The sequence below is a fragment of the Nelumbo lutea genome, chromosome 7 (genome assembly GCF_056320005.1).
Source record: "Nelumbo lutea isolate HS-2025 chromosome 7, American lotus-T2T, whole genome shotgun sequence".
Classification (NCBI taxonomy): domain Eukaryota; kingdom Viridiplantae; phylum Streptophyta; class Magnoliopsida; order Proteales; family Nelumbonaceae; genus Nelumbo; species Nelumbo lutea.
In genome coordinates this window covers 12,741,760-12,761,030 of record NC_142690.1, presented here as the reverse complement: position 1 = coordinate 12,761,030, position 19,271 = coordinate 12,741,760, and the positions used below count along the sequence as shown (strand labels likewise).

The following is a 19,271-nucleotide window of genomic DNA, read 5'->3' as shown; positions in this document are numbered from 1 at the left end:
TTCCAACACTACCTGAAAGACAATCTCTGTGAGGTGAAACTTTATAGGCTCAGTTTGGAAAGAGTACAAATGCAAATATGGAGAGTGTAAAACCTTATATTTTGTATTATTTTATATATATTTAATACAATAATTTACACTCTACAAATCTGTATTTGTACACCTTCCAATGTTGGAGAAAATTATGATATGGAAAAAGTATCTTTTCCATATCATATCGGATGACATGGACCAATCAACATTCCACTTCTCTGTTTCAGTGAATACCAGTTTCAAAAACAACCATTTAACTCATATTTCACAAAAGAAATTCATTTCAAGATAAGAAAGACGTTAAAGCCTTCACCGTTAAACGTACGTCACCCAGAAGCTGCTCCGGCGAATGGGGGTGCACGATGACTAGGAAAGCTCACTTCCGATGCTGAAGAACGGCTGCTTCGGACGTCTAGTACAGGGGGCCTCAGATAATCAAAGGGGTGAAACGGCTAGTACAGGAGGCCTCTGACAATCAAAGACTTGGGAGCAAGAGGTAAGCAGCCGTATGTGATCGAGAAACAGTGTTGTTTTCTGGATATGATCTCTGTCATCAAAGGGGTGAAACGGCCACTCTTCCCCTTCTTCTGTTGCTTTCCAAGCAAAACAAAACGGCATGACCAAGAAGCTCCCCTCTGACTCCGTTATTAACCTTGAGCAATAATTAAGTTTCCAATTCAAAGCTTGTGCTTTATTTGCTTCCATCATTTTCACCTATAGTTGAAGTTGGGTTTTCGATATGTAGATCATCCCAGGATACAGTAATTTCATATTCTCGGACTGGCACCTAACAATATTTTTTATTTGACTTTAACAGTGGTGATCCAAAAATGTTCGAGCCATATTGGCAGAAGATGGGAGACAAGTGCACGGTGGTGATCTCCATCTGGCAATCGCTAAGCTACTTCTCCAACATTACAAACTTGTGCTGGTTTCTGGAGCCGCAATTAGCGGAAGAGATCAGACGCTTGCATCATTTGGTGGCCAACAGTGAAACAAAAGGTTGTTACATCGTGGTTGGTACCGGTTCAACACAACTCTTTTAGGCAGTGCTCTATGCTTTATCATCTCCCGATTCAGCAGAGCTAATCAACGTCGTTTCAACCATTCCATAATATTCGGTGATCTTTCTCACAATCTCACTCTATACATTAGTTGTGAATTCACGGCACGTATCATTTGTTTATAGATAACTAGCAGACTTGTTTGCACGAGAATGACCCATCTGATGATATTGTTGTTGAGATTTGAATCAAGCCATTAGAATTGTTCAATACTTACTTACAATTCTTCTTCTTCAGCACTGTTTGTCTTGGGACTTTATTAAACGTTAGTTAGTGACCTTGTCTCATGCTCCTTTGTTTCCATACAGACTCTCTCTTTCTAGTTCAGGTTAATTAATGGTGGATTAGTACCTTGAGGGAATAAAATTAGTGGTATATACGTGTAGACCATCATGTTATCAAGTGCTTATAAAGTTTCTATGGCCAAAGAAATTTAAAAAATAAAAATAAAGAAAAAAAGTTTTGGCCTTAATTTACTAATGTTCATTGGTTCATCAATTTGTTAATTAATTGTGTTGAATTGCTTCTTCCTTGCATTCTTACCTGGCAGTCACCGATTTCTTAAAGTCCCGGTTCTATAGATGGGCCGATGATGCATACACGTACAAAGGCGATCAACCTTACATAGAGTTCATAACCTCCCCAAATAATCCAGATGGGTTTATTCGGGCAATGGTAATTAACCGGAGCGGAGGGAAGTTCATTCATGACCTGGCATACTATTGGCCTCAATATACACCGATTACAACTCCGGAAGATCATGATCACGTGCTATTCACTGTCTCCAAAAGCCCTGGCCATACTGGGTCACCATCTCCAGAAGCACTGGTCATGTAGGATGATCACCGAATTCGTGTTAAGGAGAATTCTGATGGTTGCAGACAAGACTTCTTTGACTATGGAAGAAGCCTCATGGCCAAGAGATGGGAGCGTTTGAGAAATGTTATTTGTGTCTGATTGAACCACCGAATTCGTGTTAACGGGCCTTTTACCGTGAACGTTATGCGTTCTCCCACCTACTCGGCGTGGTCGATTGTGATTCGTGGGTGCATTCGTTCGTTCAGTGCACAGAACATAGACTCTTCTTCTCTTGTTTTGAATAACACTGAAGGATATAACGGTATAATATTATTACTGTTTCGCTAAGGTGGGGGGAGGTGTTGAAAAAAAAATTCATATTTTTTTTACTGTAATTATCGGAAGTTTCATATTTCGTACCAGGCTGATTGAGAGCTGACCGAAAAAACAAACAATTAATTACCAGTAATTGCTGTAAACGTGGTATTGCAAGGGATTTTCCATATCATAGTCGGACCCTTCATCTAGACACCTGAAAACGTCAATAACCAACTCCTCTTTCACGACAAATCCAACGTTTTTAGTCTCTTTAAATCGAAGCTCATGCCACACTTTGATACAAGAAATCTGGACTGCAGTCTGATACTTAACACGGCCTGTCATAAGGAAATTCCCACTCAAGGCTCAGAAAAAAAAAAAAAAAAATCGACCAAAGCTTCGAAACAAAGTCAGTCATAACAAATTACACAGCAGAAATAGTAGAACTGTAGAACAGTAGAACCAAAGAAGAGGAAGAAAGAAGCAGAAAAATGGCTTCGTCAGTGATTTCTTCTACTTCAAACTAACCGTGATATCCCCCTCCCTCCGACGTCCAAATAATAAAGAATGAAGAAAATAAAAAACAAGCATAAAGAAGAAATTCTGGTGGAAAATTAGCAAGTTAATTATTCCAATTTGGTTCAAATGCGATGCCATCACGAGGAAAATTAACGTGGCAGAGATCAATTAATCACCATCGTTTTGCTCGGTTTTACTTGATGTGTGGTTGAGTGCAGGTGTTGGCCCCAAATGGGAAAAGGATAAATTTGAGACTCTCTCTGTATCTCCCATCACTCTCTCCTGAATCATTGGCTAAGGAAGTTGATTATTACCTTTTTCGCATGCGATGGATTCCTTGCTTGGAATTTGAGTTGCAGGTTTGTCATCTTTAAAATTTCTAATTGAGGATCAGTTTGGTTTCTTGGAATCGGAATCAGAACGATCCATTCCGACTCAATTCTGATTCTCATTTTTGGAGGAATGGGTTTTCCCATATGAGGGATTTAATAGTCATTCGACTCATTCCATCCCCCCTCCCCCTAAAGAACTCATGATCATGACAAAAAACCCCAAATCCTAATGTTAGTAAAATATTATTAAATTATTAATAATATAATAGTATTATAATAAAATATTAATAAAATATAATTAAAGTGATAATTAAATATTAACATTTTAATTATTAAATAATAATAAAGTAATTTAAATTAATAAAAATATTAGAATATTAATGAATTAATAAGAAATAATAATTTATTAATAAAATATAATAAAATTATTATTAATGTAATAATAAAATAATGATATATTAATAAAATATTTATAAATTAATGAGAAATTTCGAGATATTAATTATTAAGTACTAATAAAATAACAATTATATATTCATAAAATATTAATAAAGTAATAATAAAATAATAAATAGACTAATACAAATTTAAAAATTTTCAGTTGATTCGGATTCCAATTCCAAATAAATCAAATAACAATAATCGGAATTCAATTCCAATTCCTGATTCAACCAAACAGGTATTAGGAATAGGTGATTTTGATTTTGATTCCTGGGGATTCTGATTTTGATCTTGTCCACAGAACAAATAGGACCCTAATTTTTGTTTTGTTATTATAATTTGATCTATGATGAGACCAACTGGTTTTAGTGGATAGGTGGTCAGGTTTTAGTGGTTAGAGATGGTGAAGTAGAAAGTGAAGGTAAATTTAAGTTTTAAAATATTATAATAATCACTTGATGTCATATGTGAATGGAATAATGTGAGAGAGAATTAATGGATGGGAAGCATATATTTGTCCAATTAATTATTACAAAACTAGGGGTATTTTAACCCCTGTTTGAGAACACTTAGGCTCCATAAGGAGTATAAGCACAAAACCTTGTATTTTGTATTAGTTTGTATGTATTTATATTGTACATATAATTTGTATTTGTACTCCATAAGGAGTATAAGGCGCATTATTAACTTTAGCTCTATAGTTTAAGACATTTTATCTCTACTAACCTAAATGGGTTGAGGCTGGTTGTGTGTTGTTGCGTTGAGTTGAATACCACCCAGGCTTAAAAAAATAATAATAATAGATCACTTGTTTTGTTATTTTTACTTTTGTATATTAACAAATAAATAAATAAATTCAATATTAAACTCTTAGTATGCTAGTTAGTGATTATATAACTTCTCCAAAATTACTAATATAAATTAAGTAATTTTGTAAATATTTTTTTGTAAATAATAAATACGTTATTAAATACATAATCTTAATTTAAAAATATATCAGGCCACATTTGGTTCGTAGGAATAGGGGTCTAGAATTGGAATCAGAATGGGCTATTCCGATTCCAACTATTTGGTTGGGCAGAATCATAATCACATTCCCATTCCTGCTGGAATGGTATTCCCCATTTGAGGGAATGACCATTCCTTGCCCCTCCCTTGGGAATGAAATCTCATTCCTGATTTCCGATTCTCATTCTCATTCCTGTCTGAATCAAACAGACTATGGGAATAGACAATTGGGTAAATCCAATGCCCGACACATGTATGTTTTTTCTGTACGTATTCACATCTAGCATGTATATATGAGTACAACAACACATATAAATCCCTCTCTTAAAGAGAAATTTCTTGACTCCACCCTTGTAAGAAATAATTATGTGCACATAGCATCCAATCACAAATTTGGAATATCTCCTGTGCATGTATGTTAAATTTATTAGGAGATGTACCCAATGTGTGGATGGATTCCCATGCCGGTAGAGTACATATGCAGAGTTTTTGCTTGAGGGAATATCCCATCACAAGTTGAAAACATTCCTTATACATATATGTTAAATTCATGAGGAGATATACCTAAAATATGGTTGGTGATGCAGCGCGATCCGGGCACTCCTAGCTGGGTGGCGGACGGCACATGAGACGAAGAGGAAGGTGAAGAATTCCCAGGGAGGTCGCCCGACGAGAACACTCCGATGCTTAAGTTAGAATTCTAGGAGAACTGAAGAGAATACAAAGAGAGAGCTAAGAGTGTAGATGGCGCAAGTTCAATACCTTGGCTCCTTGGGGGTCGGGGTCTTTTTATACTGAAGATCTCTCAAATCAGGCGTAACTGCCTCTGCCACAACCATTACTGCCAGAGCTGAGGTGGCGGATGCAGGCAACCGTTGCAGGGTATGGACCTGCTAGGCATGCCACATCTGGTAGAAGTGGTAGGCATGACGCCGCCTGACAAGAGACGTGGACACAACCTCCAGATTTGGTAGGTACTATTGATATGTAGATCTTTCCTGCAGGTTGCCAAACTACTTTGCACCGAGCTACCTTGGTCCGAGCTACCTTATGTGGGGGTGCTAGGGGTACACCGAGGTGCTTATGCTTGAGGCAAGCCTTAGGCAAGTATGGGCAGGAGTGTTAATGGGGCTGTCCTGAAGTGTTTCCACTTCAAGATACTTATCCGTAGGTTGGGGTGTTCCCTTAAGAGTTCGGGGCCCATTGGGAGGAGCTCGGGTCTTAAGAGGATCTCGGGGTGTTCCCTTAAGGAGAATTCGGGGTAAGTTGGATGTTACTTCTCGACGAATTGCCACGTCCACCGAGTTGTCTCATCGGGCTCCGATGAGTTCATTACGCCGAGTTATGGCCAAGCTGCCACGCTGAGTTGTCACTTATGCTAGGTTGTACCTACGTATCCCCGTGCTACGAGGTCAGGTCAAATCACCCTCCATCAGTTGGATTCTCATACTTGTAGAGTGTGTGCAACTTATTACAACTTCTATAAGGTAGAGATGAAAGAAAACAAAGATGAAGTAGAGTTATAATAAAGTAATATCATGCCATCATTCAACAAAATTTTCTACCTTAAGGTTATGTTTGGTTTGAAGGAAAAGGTAGGAAAAGGAAGGAAAACATAAGGAAACCTATACAAGGTTTGTAAAGGTTTCCCTACATTTTCCTTCATTTCCCTACCTTTTCCTTCAAACCAAACACAACCTTAAACGTTATGTATGATTTATAAATTAATGTCTTTTCTTTGTTAGTGACATTAGAAGATGTGCTTTAAGATCAACGAGACAAAGAATATGTGCTTGACCTTAATAGATGGATATTGTGAGAGTTAAATTAGCAGCAATAGTAGAAAACTCAAAGGGTTGATGGCATAAAGCTTCATGCAAAACAGAAGATTTGTATTTAAATTTCTTATTAAAAATAGAAATTTCTCTAAGCTTAAAGACCAAAGGAAATTTTAAGTTACCATATTTTTCTTTATTGATACTTTTATATTAATTATAGTATAATGAGTATAATAATAATCATAATAATCATAAACTAAGCCATCAAGATCAGAAAATGACAATCAAATATAACACCATAACAAGGGGCATTGCTTATCACAGAGAAAGATGGCTGTTTGTTTAAACCGAAAAGAACAAAGCTGATTCTACATCCAAATTCAATCTAGTTATTTTTTCGTTAGACTCGATTTGGAAGGAGTATAAATGCAAATATGTAGAGAGAAAAACCTTCTTTTTTGTATGTATTTGTACTAACATATTTGCATTTGTACTCTTTCCAAATTGAGCCTAAATGAAAGAAAAGTGGCTCGTGTTTATTTATTTAAGGCCAAGTACCATACATCTTGCTTCCTAGATATGCATCTCATGGGCCAGCTCAAGCCATAACCAAAAAAATTAACTGGACTAGTAAGCACAGATACTAATAGTTAAGTGAGTAAATCAAAAGCATAGTAGAAATTAAATAATAAAGGGAAATTGTCTAAAATTTACTATAACTTTTAATTATTTCTCTTAAACTTACCATAACTTTTCAAAACGTTCAAGGAACCCCATGTATAGTGTGCTTTTATTTTCTAAAATTCACCATCCGCTAGAGCATCTTAGTGTAAATTGATAGGAATTGTTCACATCAGCATAAATGCAATTTTCATGACCAAAGTTCCTCCCAATGGCAAGACAGCCTTATTAAACATATTTTTATGACTAAAATGCCTTTACGTGCCCAATTGCCCTATACATATAAGATTTATACTTGTTGAAAGACATTTTGCTTTTGTTGTGCTGCTTGAATGCATTGCAAAGAAGCTGAAAAAAGGGTTTTGGGTCAAATAATAATAAGGGTATTTCTGATATATTAAAAAATAGGTCAAATACAATAAAGGGTAAAATAGTAATCTACTAGCACCCATGATGGGCTACCTTAAAAATGGGTATGTAGCTCGTTATGTAGATGAAGCTGACACTCTCTCGCACACCCTTACCTGCTCATCGGCACTCTCTCCCACCCTGTCACACCTCGATTTTTCCTATTCACCTAGGCTTGATTGTTGGAGTGTGTTCATCCCATGACCACGGGGCCTCTAACATCTTTTTGTGTCTAAATGTGGGACCTTCAACTAATCTCATGTAATTTTCCAATTTTACCCTCATTATAGAATTTGACAACACTACTGATTTTTAACTATTGTTGCTCCATCTATACTAGAATCCGGTATATATATATATATATATATATTAAAGGAAGGCTTTAGGGCTACAACCCCACCAGATGCATGGCTTTTTCAAATTTAGACACGTAGCATTTTCTGAGAAGTTTCTGTTAAAGTCTACAGTCCACTACCACCATTCAGGTGCCGTTTGATTGCACTTTTTAGAGGTCCGAATCTGAAAAATGTTACTTTTTAGACCTCACCTCTTGTTTGGTTGTACCTCTTAAATTGGGTCTGAAACTGATTTTCATATATGAAAATCAGAGACCTTGAGCCGACTCTTAACGTGTTTCAAAGCCAACCCAATGTCCAAAACATCCTTACAATTTTTCATAAATTACCCGAGTTACCCCTGATACCCCCAAACCCAGAAAACCTAAACATTTGACCTCTCTCTGGCTCTCTCTCGATCTCTTTCTCTCCGCCCTGTCTTCCTACCATCACCATTGTAAGTTGCAACGATAGCCTCTCTCCCCCTGTCTTCTCTCTCTCTCTCTCTACCCTGTATTCCCGCCACCACTGTTGCAACTTGTAGCGTCGGTTCTCTCTCTCCCATTGTCTTCTCTCTCTCTCTCTCCCTGTCTTTTCTCGCTCTCTTTGCCCTGTATTCTCCCCACCACCACTGCAACTTGCAGTGGCAACTCTCTTTCTCTCTCTCTCTCTCTCTCTCTCTCTCTCTCTCTCTCCCTCCCTCCCCTATCTTCCCACCACTCCCACCACCATTGCAACAAGTAGCAGTGGTAGTTCAGTGAATAATAATATGCTTTTATTAATTATTAATTATAAATTACTTTTTATTAATTATTTTTATATCTTTTATTAAACATTAATTATTTTTATTAAATTTACTTGTGTAATTTATTATTTATTAATTATTTTTATTTGTGTAAATTATTATTTATTTTAGTATTTTTATAATCATTAATTATTTTTAAATTTTAATTGTTTCATTTATTAATTAGTAATTATTAATTTTTTATTTTTTATTTATATTATTTCAATATTATTTTGAGGTTGAAAATTATTTTTATGAGATAATGTAAATTGAATTCAACATTTTCAAATTGTATGCTATAGGGTTAAAATAGTAAAATCAGTAAATTTCATATGGTAAAGGGTTGATCCAACACAAACTTATGGATTTAGAATTTCTGATCCTCTAAAAAGTAGAAAGGCAACTATGCCTTTTTTCAAATTTTAGATACATTTAATATCTTTTTAACTTTTCATATCTGAATTTTCAAATTTATCAAACGCCACCTTAGACAAGTGGCATTCTCATTTTCTAGAAACCTAGGCACGTGGCTATTTCTGAGAAATTCCTACTAAAGCCCACAACCCACTAATAGGCTACAACCCCCCACCATTCCGACACATGGCCTTCTCATTTTTCTAGAAAGCTAAATACGTGGCATTTTCTGAGAAGTTACTGCTAAAGCCCACAACCCACTACCACAATTTTCAATCTATTCCTAAAAAATGCAAAAAATACAAAAGTGGTTATCCACAACTACTTCTGCCTACGTTCTATCAATCTGAGTTAATCATAAATCCTTTACGTATCATAACAAAAGAAAAGTATCCATATTTTAATAATTATTGAAAATTTATTTTTTAAAATAAATATTTATTAAAATTTTAATAATTATTTAAAATATTTATAAATATAAATTTAACATTATTGATTCCATTATGTAAATTTAACATTACTGATTCCCCGTACTTAGTACGGGTCATTCACTAGTGTTGAATATATATTAACTAATTTGACGTGGAGTATATTTTAGAATTACAAAAAAAAAAAAAATCTCTCAAAGAGTTATGGTCTTCTTATGCCGTTGTATCCAAAGAATTATACCCACAAAGGCGTGCCTCTACTGTCATGATACCCTTTGTCATTTATGTGGAGAAAGTGAGGAAAGTATTGAACACATCCTATTTTATTGCCCAGCTAGTGGTTCAACCTGTGTGGTGTTGGTCAATGTTGAACCTTAGGCTCAGTTTGGAAAGAGTATAAATGCAAATATGTAAAGCGTAAATACAAACAAAATAATACAAAATATAAGATTTTGCAATCTATATGTTTGCATTTATACTCCTTCCAAACTCAGCCTTAAGAATTGAGTATATATTGCTCACATTGTAACATGGTCGATTGATTATCCACTTGGTGGGAGATGGAGCAAGATTACAATCACTTGGCTTACCTTTATATATGAAGCTTGAAGCATCAAAATGCCATCTTTGAGAAAAAGGAGTTCAATCAAGAGGCCATCATCTTGAAATCACAGATGGTGTGTGATTTCTTCTTAATAAACATAAACACCATAACTCATGGTTTTCAAAACCGGATTGGACTGGATAGTCAGACTGGAAAAACTGGGAATTGATCAGGTGTCTAGTTCCGTTTTACCCCAAAAATGTTATTTTGCTAAAAACCATTGATTTGGTTAGTAAATTGTTGACTTGGGTAGTTAAATCATTTGAACCGTCCAAATATCATTGGTGGGCATGCATGTGGGGTCCATGTGTGGATATGTATGTAGGGCCCAAATACATTTTTCAAGGTGGGCCCCACACACCATTGGTGGACATGTATGTGGGGTCCACATACATTTTACAAGGTGGGCCCAACATACCATTGGTGGACATACATGATGCATGTGGGGTCCATGTGTGAATATGTATGTGGGGCCCATATACATTTTACAAGGTGGGTCTAACATACTATTAGTGGACATGCATGTGGGGTCCATGTGTGGACATGTATGTGGGGCTAACATTCAATTAGTGGACATGTATGTAGGGCCCATATGCATTTTTCAAGGTCAAACCGTTCGACTTGAGAACCAAACCCCTGACCAATTCATTGTCCGATTCAATTTTAAAAACCTTGCCATATCTCCAGTGCTATATTGCTCCCTCAAGTGGTTTACTTCTCAATATCATTCTTGGTCTAAACGACAACAACTTGGTTGGATGAAAATTAACCAACAAATAAACTATAGATGAAAAGGGATCACGAATGAATATATGGATCTATTAACCTTCAAGTCAACACAAGGAGTAAAAAAGAGAAGCAAGTGTGAGGTGCTTGTTCCAAACCGTATAGTGAATGAGGGCATGACAAGTCAATAGGGGCTGATTCATATATATCTCTTCCTGAATATCACCATAGAAGAAAGCATTTTGTAGATCAAGACATTGAATATGCCAACAATTAGAGAGAGCATGAGAAAGAACCATGAGAATAATAATGGCTTTGATGACAGGACTGAAAGTTTTATAAAAATCCACCCTTCATATTGCATAAAGCCACAACCAACTATATGAACTTTATAACGACCAATGAAGACATCCTCTTTGCATTTCAAGCGAAAAACCCACTGATAGCTAACAACATTATGACCTGGAGGAGACAATTGCAGAAGCCATGCAACACAATGATTTCAGCCTCTATAACACATTACTTGGGGTGTTTGAGAGCTTATTCAGAGCAATGCTTTCAAAACCGGATCAAATCGGAAAAATTGAGAATCGGTCACCTTTGTTTCACCCTCGAATCATTTTTTGGCCAAAACCATTGATTTGGTCAGTGAATCGCCAATCTAGACGGTCGAACTGTTCGAAATGTCGACCCAAACAACGATTTTTGGCTATTTTTTAATTTTTAAATTTTTTTTGTTAGAACTGGCCATCCATTTGGTTTGAACAATCAAATCATTCGACTTGAGAACCAGACCCTAAATGATTCATTATCCGATTCAATTTTAAAAACCTTTCCTCAGAATAAGATTTGGGCCGATTTAGAAATGTCATCGATGCATTAGAGGATATTGAGTAGTGTTGACAAGAGCTGCATTCTCCCACCCGAATCTTCAAGCTGGGACAAGTGATACTGGCCTTAAAGTGAGTAACCATGTCATGAGTCTTCAATATCATATCAGAGTAATATTTTGATCAAGACAATGACTGTACAGTATTGGTGGATTAATTATTGGGTGAATGACGGTTTAGCCCAAGGTCTGATTTTTTAGGTCTAAAGTACAGTTGGAGTGGGTGCCATCTCAGAATTGATACCAATTCACGCGGGCATTGATGTATAAAGTGGGAATTATTGACATTTTGAATGTTTATAATTCTGCGGTGGAATTCAAAAATCTGTATTAAACTTGTTCGTACATTTCCATTAATTCTTTAATGCCACCGTGGTGTGTTAATTCTATAACTAGCTGCTCCGTGTGCAACTTTTTAATATTGACAGCAACATATTGTATCTTCTGGTTATGATCAACTGATGAGATGAATGAAAGCCTTTTACTTCTCCAAATTCAAAAAAAAAAAAAAAATCGATCAAGCTGACGTTGAATGTTCTCATCAGAATTTTATCTGATGATGAAGTGGCACCGATTGTGATATTGTCAAAGAAAAATGTGAACCATATGAAAAGAGGATAGGGACAGGACAAACTTTATTTCAGGTGGTCCTCACCATTCATGTCATACACTCAAAAATATATTGATGATCGAGTGGATGAATGTGTAAGTAGGGGTGCAAATGGATCGGATCGTATCCCAATCTGACCCTATTTTGTTAGATTCGGATCAGCCTTATCTTATTGGATAGGATCTGATTCAATCCGGTCTATATATGTATATATTTATTTATAAAAATACATGTATATACATTAATATATTTATTTATATTGCTAAACTTTTTATAAAAGGACATGCATATATATTAATATATGATAAAAATATTTATGTTTTTTGTTTTTCTTTGTATAAACTTTTATGTACTTTTTTTCTTTTAATTCAAATATTTGGATATCTGACATCCTTAAAGGATTCAGATTCAAATTACCATTTATGAGATGAGATCCATCTCAAATTCTGCTATCCAATCAGATTCAAATATACCCTAATTCGAATCCAATCCAATCCATTTGCATCCCCAAGAGTAAGCAAAGAAAATGACCAACTATTCCAACTTTCTTTCTTTTATAATTACTTTTATTTAGTCAAGTACGACACGAAATGGCCAGTTCGCCATATGGGAAGGGTCCCGGGTGGGTTGTTTTCAAACATATGGTTTAAATTATTCACATTCATTTCGTGATTTCTCCTGTTGCTATAAATTTACATAAATTCCATGCAAAATTGCAAAGCCTGCAACATATCTCTCTCTCCCTGAGTCATGGGTGGTGGCGATTTTGCAGTAAGTTTGAAAAGCAAAGAAGGTAGTGGCAGCGGTGTTGCCTCTTCAGCAAGAACACTGGCGGATGCCCCTCTCAAATCTGGAATTATTTTTGCCACCTGTTGACGTGGGAGTTTTCTTTTGCTATCGGACATTATCAGCAATTAAGGTTGTATTTGGTTTGAAGGAAAAAGTCGGGAAAGGTTGTATAGGTTACCCTACCTTTCCCAACCTCACTTTTGTGTTTGTAGGTGAGATTGTCACCAACTCCGTTAGCGAGCTGGAGCTCCTCTGAAACAATGGAGGGGTGGATTTCATGGAAGCTTATGCCGACATCCAAGGGATGGCAATTTTGCCCATCCTTGATGGCGACCCGACTTCCTCGATCCTATGGGATCGGGGATGGGGGCAGAGATTAATAGGAATCTCCAATCGGGGCCAGGGTTGAGGATGGGGATTGAGGTTCCCACCCTGCCCCGACTCCGATTATATATATATATTAAATATAATATAATATTATTTATATTATATTATATATTAAAATATATTTAAAATATTATTTATAATTTATAATTTTTATTTATTTTAAATAAATTTATTAAAATTACTATTATTTGAAAACATTTTAGAGATTCGGGTCCCCACAAAGATCCCATCTCCATCGGGGATTAGGGATGGAGGACAAATTTTATCCTTGGTGGAGATCAGGGATGGGGATGAGGATTAATTTCAAAATCGGAATATGATCCCCACCCATGACAAGGGCTGTAGCCCAAGCCGCTACTGAACCCCAGCCCAAATCCAAAGATTTGTGGGCCGACCGGGTCAGAAATATGATCACCCCTACTATAAACGCTCTTACCAATGCTGCTTTAATACTAAGGGTGGTATGTTTATATATAATACTATAGTATGTCATGTATAAAATGAATTTTATATATTTAGATATAAAATATTGTAAATATCTAATATTTTTATATTTAATGTTTAATGTCATAGGCCCAAATCCCAGCCAATGATCACCCGTATTTAATACAGTAATAAACCTTTTAATCATACCAGTCCGTATTTAAATGGACTTGGGTCTAAAGTACAAACAATTTAAAGAGTAAATTACAGATTGACACTGTGTTATTTGGATAGTAACATTTAGCCCTCAAACTTTGATTTGCGACAAAGGTTCATCTTTAGTTTTCAGATTCTATCACTTCGCCTGCTAACTTGTTAATCGGCTTTGATGGTAAAGATAAAATTACGTAAGTGTCTATTCGAAGTTCTATTTTTTTTTGTTAGTTTCTGTTTCGATCTTTTGTTTGCAATTACTATTTTTTATTTACTCATTTTTTTTTGTTCTATTTTCTGTTTTATTTTTGTTTTCATTTCTTCTTGTATTTCCTACGTTTCCTTACAATTTCATTCTTTTCCTTTTATTTTAGTTTTTATTATATTTTGTTAATTTTGTATAAAATAATATAAAGGAAGTTTAGAGTTTTAGACATATTTAAATGCACATATGCTAACAACATGGGTTAAAGTCTGATTCATGGTGGGTCTTTGTGGAAATGAATATGTTTTTGGTTGCATTATATATATATATATATCAAATTTCAAATTTTTTTACAATATTACTTTAAATGTGTTATCTCATTGGCTGGATTTAAGGATTAAAACATTTGGGCGATTGCCCTTTTAATTATGGCCTTCACAAGAATCTAATGCAAGTATATAGATGCTCTTTAAACCATTTGTAGGGGCTAGTTTTCTAGAAATCACAATAACAAAGGAAAAAACCGTTCATATTGGCAAAATACCCCGTAAATTAGACGGTTGAAATCCTATAATCATGCTAGCTGTTTTCTTTTATCGGGATCCTCTCTTTTGTTATTTTTCTCACTACGATACCCTTGTATGGAATGTCTAGATCACAAAAATGAGTTCACAAGAAATAAGAAGTAAAATTGGTTTGAAATTAGATAAAAGCTGGCTTAGGATCTGGTTAAGAAATATCTGTATTTACTTATTTAAAACATCGTTTGTATGAACAGGCAACGGAGCTCAGATGTGGGCCTATTCTGGTGGCATGCACATTTGATCACCGAATAGCAGATGCCTATTCTGCCAACATGTTCTTTGTGTCATGGGCAGAGATTGCTCAAGCAAAACCCATATCTACCTTCCCATCTTTCCTTCGTTACTTATTAGATCCTAGAAATCCAGGATGTTATGATCCATCCCTTAACGACATGTATGTTCCAATATCAATGTTGCCTCCTCCTACAGTACTTATTCCCAAACCTAGAGCTGATCATCTCATAAGCCGCATCTACTATACATGTCACAGCTCAACATACTGACTGGCTTCAATCCAAGGCCAACTCGAATAGCTACAAAAAGAGAGGCAAAATAGAGTCCTTCAGTGCATTTTTGTGGAAGATGGTCGCAAAAAGTGTTGGTGATGATGCCAAGAGATGCAAAATGGGTCTTGTGGTTGATGGGCGGAGGAGACCAAGCATGGATGATGAAGGCAAAACAACTTGCTCAATGGATACCTACTTTTGCAATGTCCTTTTGGCGATAAAAGTGTCAATGACCTTAAAACGACGCCATTGAGTTGGGTAGCAGATGAGGTGCATGACTGCTTGAAAAATGCAGTCACTAAGGAGCATTTCTTGGGTGGAAGATCATTGGCCTGAGTCTGCCCTAGCAAAGATATATTGTAGCAAAAGCAACGATGGACCTACATTTGTGGTGTCCTCTGGACAACGGTTCCCTATATCAAAGGTGGACTTTGGGTGGGGTAGCCCTATATTTGGGTCCTACCATTTTTCTTGGCAAGGTGAGGCTGGATATGTTATGCCCATGCCGGGTTCAAGCAAGAATGGTGATTGGATTGTGTATATGCACATGCTGAAAGGGCAGCTAGAGTTCTTGGAGGTTGAGGCTGGTGATGTGTTTAGGCCATTGACTTATGATTATTTGAAAGTGTAGATGAAGGATTAGGAATCATTTTAATAAGATGTTGTACATGGGAATTCTATCTGTTCATTCAAAGCAGATGTACTTGTTTTATTATTCTCTTTGTTAATAGAAATTATACTTTCTAACTCCATGGACAATATTATAGAGCATCCAAATGATGGGTGAGACTAATCATGATGCATGGGAGATTTGGATGGTCCAGTTTCGTTAGACTTAAAATATCCTAATTAAGAGTTAGCTATTAGACCACTCACTTTAGTATTAGGTCATGGATAATTTCCATAAGATGGAATGAGATGAGACTCCATACTACCATATCTGGATTTATTTTTGGATAAACACCTGTAAGATCCAGTTAAAGATTGATTCATGGAAGGATTTTTTTTTTATCTCTATTAATTATATGAATCTTTCTTATACAAAGACCTTTTAATTCTTCCATTTGAGCAGTTCTAAGATTTTAGGGTTGTGATCAGCAACTTTGATATATCATGAGAGCAGCTATTTTGTTCATGGCCAGGTAGCCCGATGGGCCAAACCAGTCCTGCCCATTTTAAGTTGGGGTTGGACATTACTTTAGGCCCGTTGGCTCAGGCTTAGGCCAAAACAGCAGGCCTGATTTTTCTAGGCCAGTTCAGGCTTTCTCAAAAAAACTTAACTCAAATCCAGGCCTGACTTGATAATATATAATATATATATAGTTTGTGTGTATGTTATTTTCACTGTTACTATTCTCTTTTTTCAAGGGGAAAATTCCTAATAGGTACCCTGTACTTTAGACCAAGTGTTAATTTAGTATCCAAACTTTTGAACACAATTTAATATGTTAATGGACCGTCAGTTATGTATATTACATGATCTCATGTGTGATTTAAGACTTTTGAAAATGTCAAAATTACCCTTGAAAATAAAACACACTTACACAAGGGCCAAGGTTTGCCGTTGACCACCACCATGGCCAGCGGGAGGGGTGGTTTCTCAGTTCACCACCGTAAATGCCACCATGGCCCATGCTAAACGCTCCTGATCAAGAGAGAGAAAGAGAACTACGGTGGAGGCGAAACAGGAACTGTGGAAGAGTATAGAGAGAAAAAAGGGAACTCGTTGACCATGAAATGGAACAAAGGAACACTTGAGCAAAATCTTGAATCCTGAGAATCTGGAAGTAGCAGATGAGGCGGAAGAGAATGCAGACGAGGAAGAAGATGGAGGTTTGGGAGAACCACGAACACAACTCGAAGGAAGTAGGACATCAAGGCGTTCAGTTGTCCTACACTTGATGCATGATGTCAAGGAAGCAAGACATCAAGGCAGCATAAAGGGCTTGCAGTTGACGAAGAAGAAAACTCTCTGTAATGAACCGCCCCTTAGGACATCAAGGCGCTTTATCAGAACCGCCCCTCAGTTGACGCAGGTGACGCAGTTAGCCAAACGCAAGCAATTAGAAATACAAACTGCAGTTTTCTTCTTGACGCAATTAGTCAAACGCCCCTCATTTGATGTGCTGAGTTTTCTTCTTCGTCAGAACCTGAGTTTTCTATTTGTATTTTTAATGGCTTGCAGTTTGACTATTTGTATTTCTAATGAACCGCCCCCATAGGCTCTCTGTTTTCATTTCTCTGTAACTCAGAGGAGGGAGGAGGGAGGAGGGGAGTAACAAAGGAGAGGGAAGAAGAAATGGAACATCAACATGTTCCAATCTCATTAGAAGTGTACCTTGGCACATACCGAACGAGTGCAGGAAATCCAGTCTTGGTTTGGTTAATGAGAAGTTGGGATAGTTGTTGCTTTATTAGATAAGGAAAATTAGATAACACTTGAAGGGTATTTATGTCTTTTTCCATGATACTTAATGACTGGTTAACAACAGGTACTAGATTGTCACGTTTCGAAAGTTCGGGTACTAAATTGGCACTCGACCTAAAGTACAGGATACCTATCGGGAATTTTCCCTTTTTCAATTCATACTAAGATTTTTCATTATGTTTGGGTTTTGAGGTGTTTTAATATAAATAAAATAGTTTTTATTGAATAAAAAAGAAATAGTCTTTTTCCTAGTTGGGCTTGGGCACAAAATCTAGGCCCAATGTCAGGTTGGGCTCAAGTTCGGGCCTGGATGTGTTCTATTAATATAGAGACTAAGCCCGACTCAGCCCGACCAGGTCCATGAAAAAGCCTGCTTGTGGCTATAAAGCTCCATATGTTGGGTGTTTGTTGTGAACTTTGGAAAGTTCATGGCTAGTTCAAACAAGAAATCTCCACCCTTTGTTTTAAAGGACATGGCGTTATCCTTTATAGTAGGGAGACATCCATTCCATGTTTTGATAATAACAAACTCACCCTCATACAAACAAAGCACGTAAGACTCCGTTTGGGAGGAATATAAATACAAATATGTAGTGTAAAACCTTGTATATTGAAATATTAAAAGTAAGATGAAGACTGAAGACAAAAAGTTGGTGATTTATCTTGTACAAACAATTAGATTAAAAGATTCTATGAAATAAATTCATGGATAACAATCTTGTTTGGGGTTCAATGAGGGTTACCCCTACAGCCTACCCGCCCACCCGCCACCCCTTACTTTTTTTGCTGCAAGCAACCCTGTTGTGTAACCCATTTGCTTGCCAGAACAAAATGCCCAGGGTTGGGTTTTTTGTTAAAATTTGAACGGAACCAACATGAAGGTTCAAGCCCAAAGCAATGCAAAATGCTAATTTAGGCCATTTTGAGTTGAACACCTAGGTGTAGGGGTTCAATGAGGGATACCCCTATGGCCCACCCGCCATTCCCTTACCTTTTTTGCTGCAAGCAACCCTATTGTATAACCCATTTGCTTACCAAAATAAAACATGGATAGATAGATAGATAAATAGATAGATAGATGATAGATATTTTTTAAAAACTATTTGCATATACCTTATACCTTTCAAGCACGAAGTCTAACAAATTATAAAGGATTAAAATGTCCTTAATTGTCCATAAAATTTTCAAAGCATACCGTTATCTTTTCTTTGTCTTTTTCTTTCTCTCTTTCTTCATATTCCCCATCCCTCTCTCTTTCTCCTCTCTCTCTCTCTCTTTCCTCTCTCCTCTCTCCTCCCCTCCCTGAAATCTAATCAACTGATCAAATTCCCCCTCCGTCTCTCTTTTTCTCTCTCTCTCCTCTCTCTCCTTCCTCTCTCTTCTCTCACTCCTCTCTCCCCTCCCTGAAATATGACCAGTTGATCAGATTAGAAATCTAGTCAATTAATCAGATTCCCCCTCCCTCTAGCTCTCTCTCCTCTCTTTCTCTCTCTCTCTCTCCCTCTCTCTCTCCTCTCTCTACCTCTTTCCTCTGCTCCCTAAAATCTTATCAGCTAAGCAAATTTC

The 19,271-nt window shown here is 36.5% G+C and overlaps 1 pseudogene; it reads left to right on the top strand.

Annotated features, from left to right (window-relative positions):
• Positions 1 to 887: 887 nt before the first annotated feature.
• On the top strand, positions 888 to 15,908 carry LOC148845162 (coniferyl alcohol acyltransferase-like; annotated as a pseudogene).
• Positions 15,909 to 19,271: the final 3,363 nt, after the last annotated feature.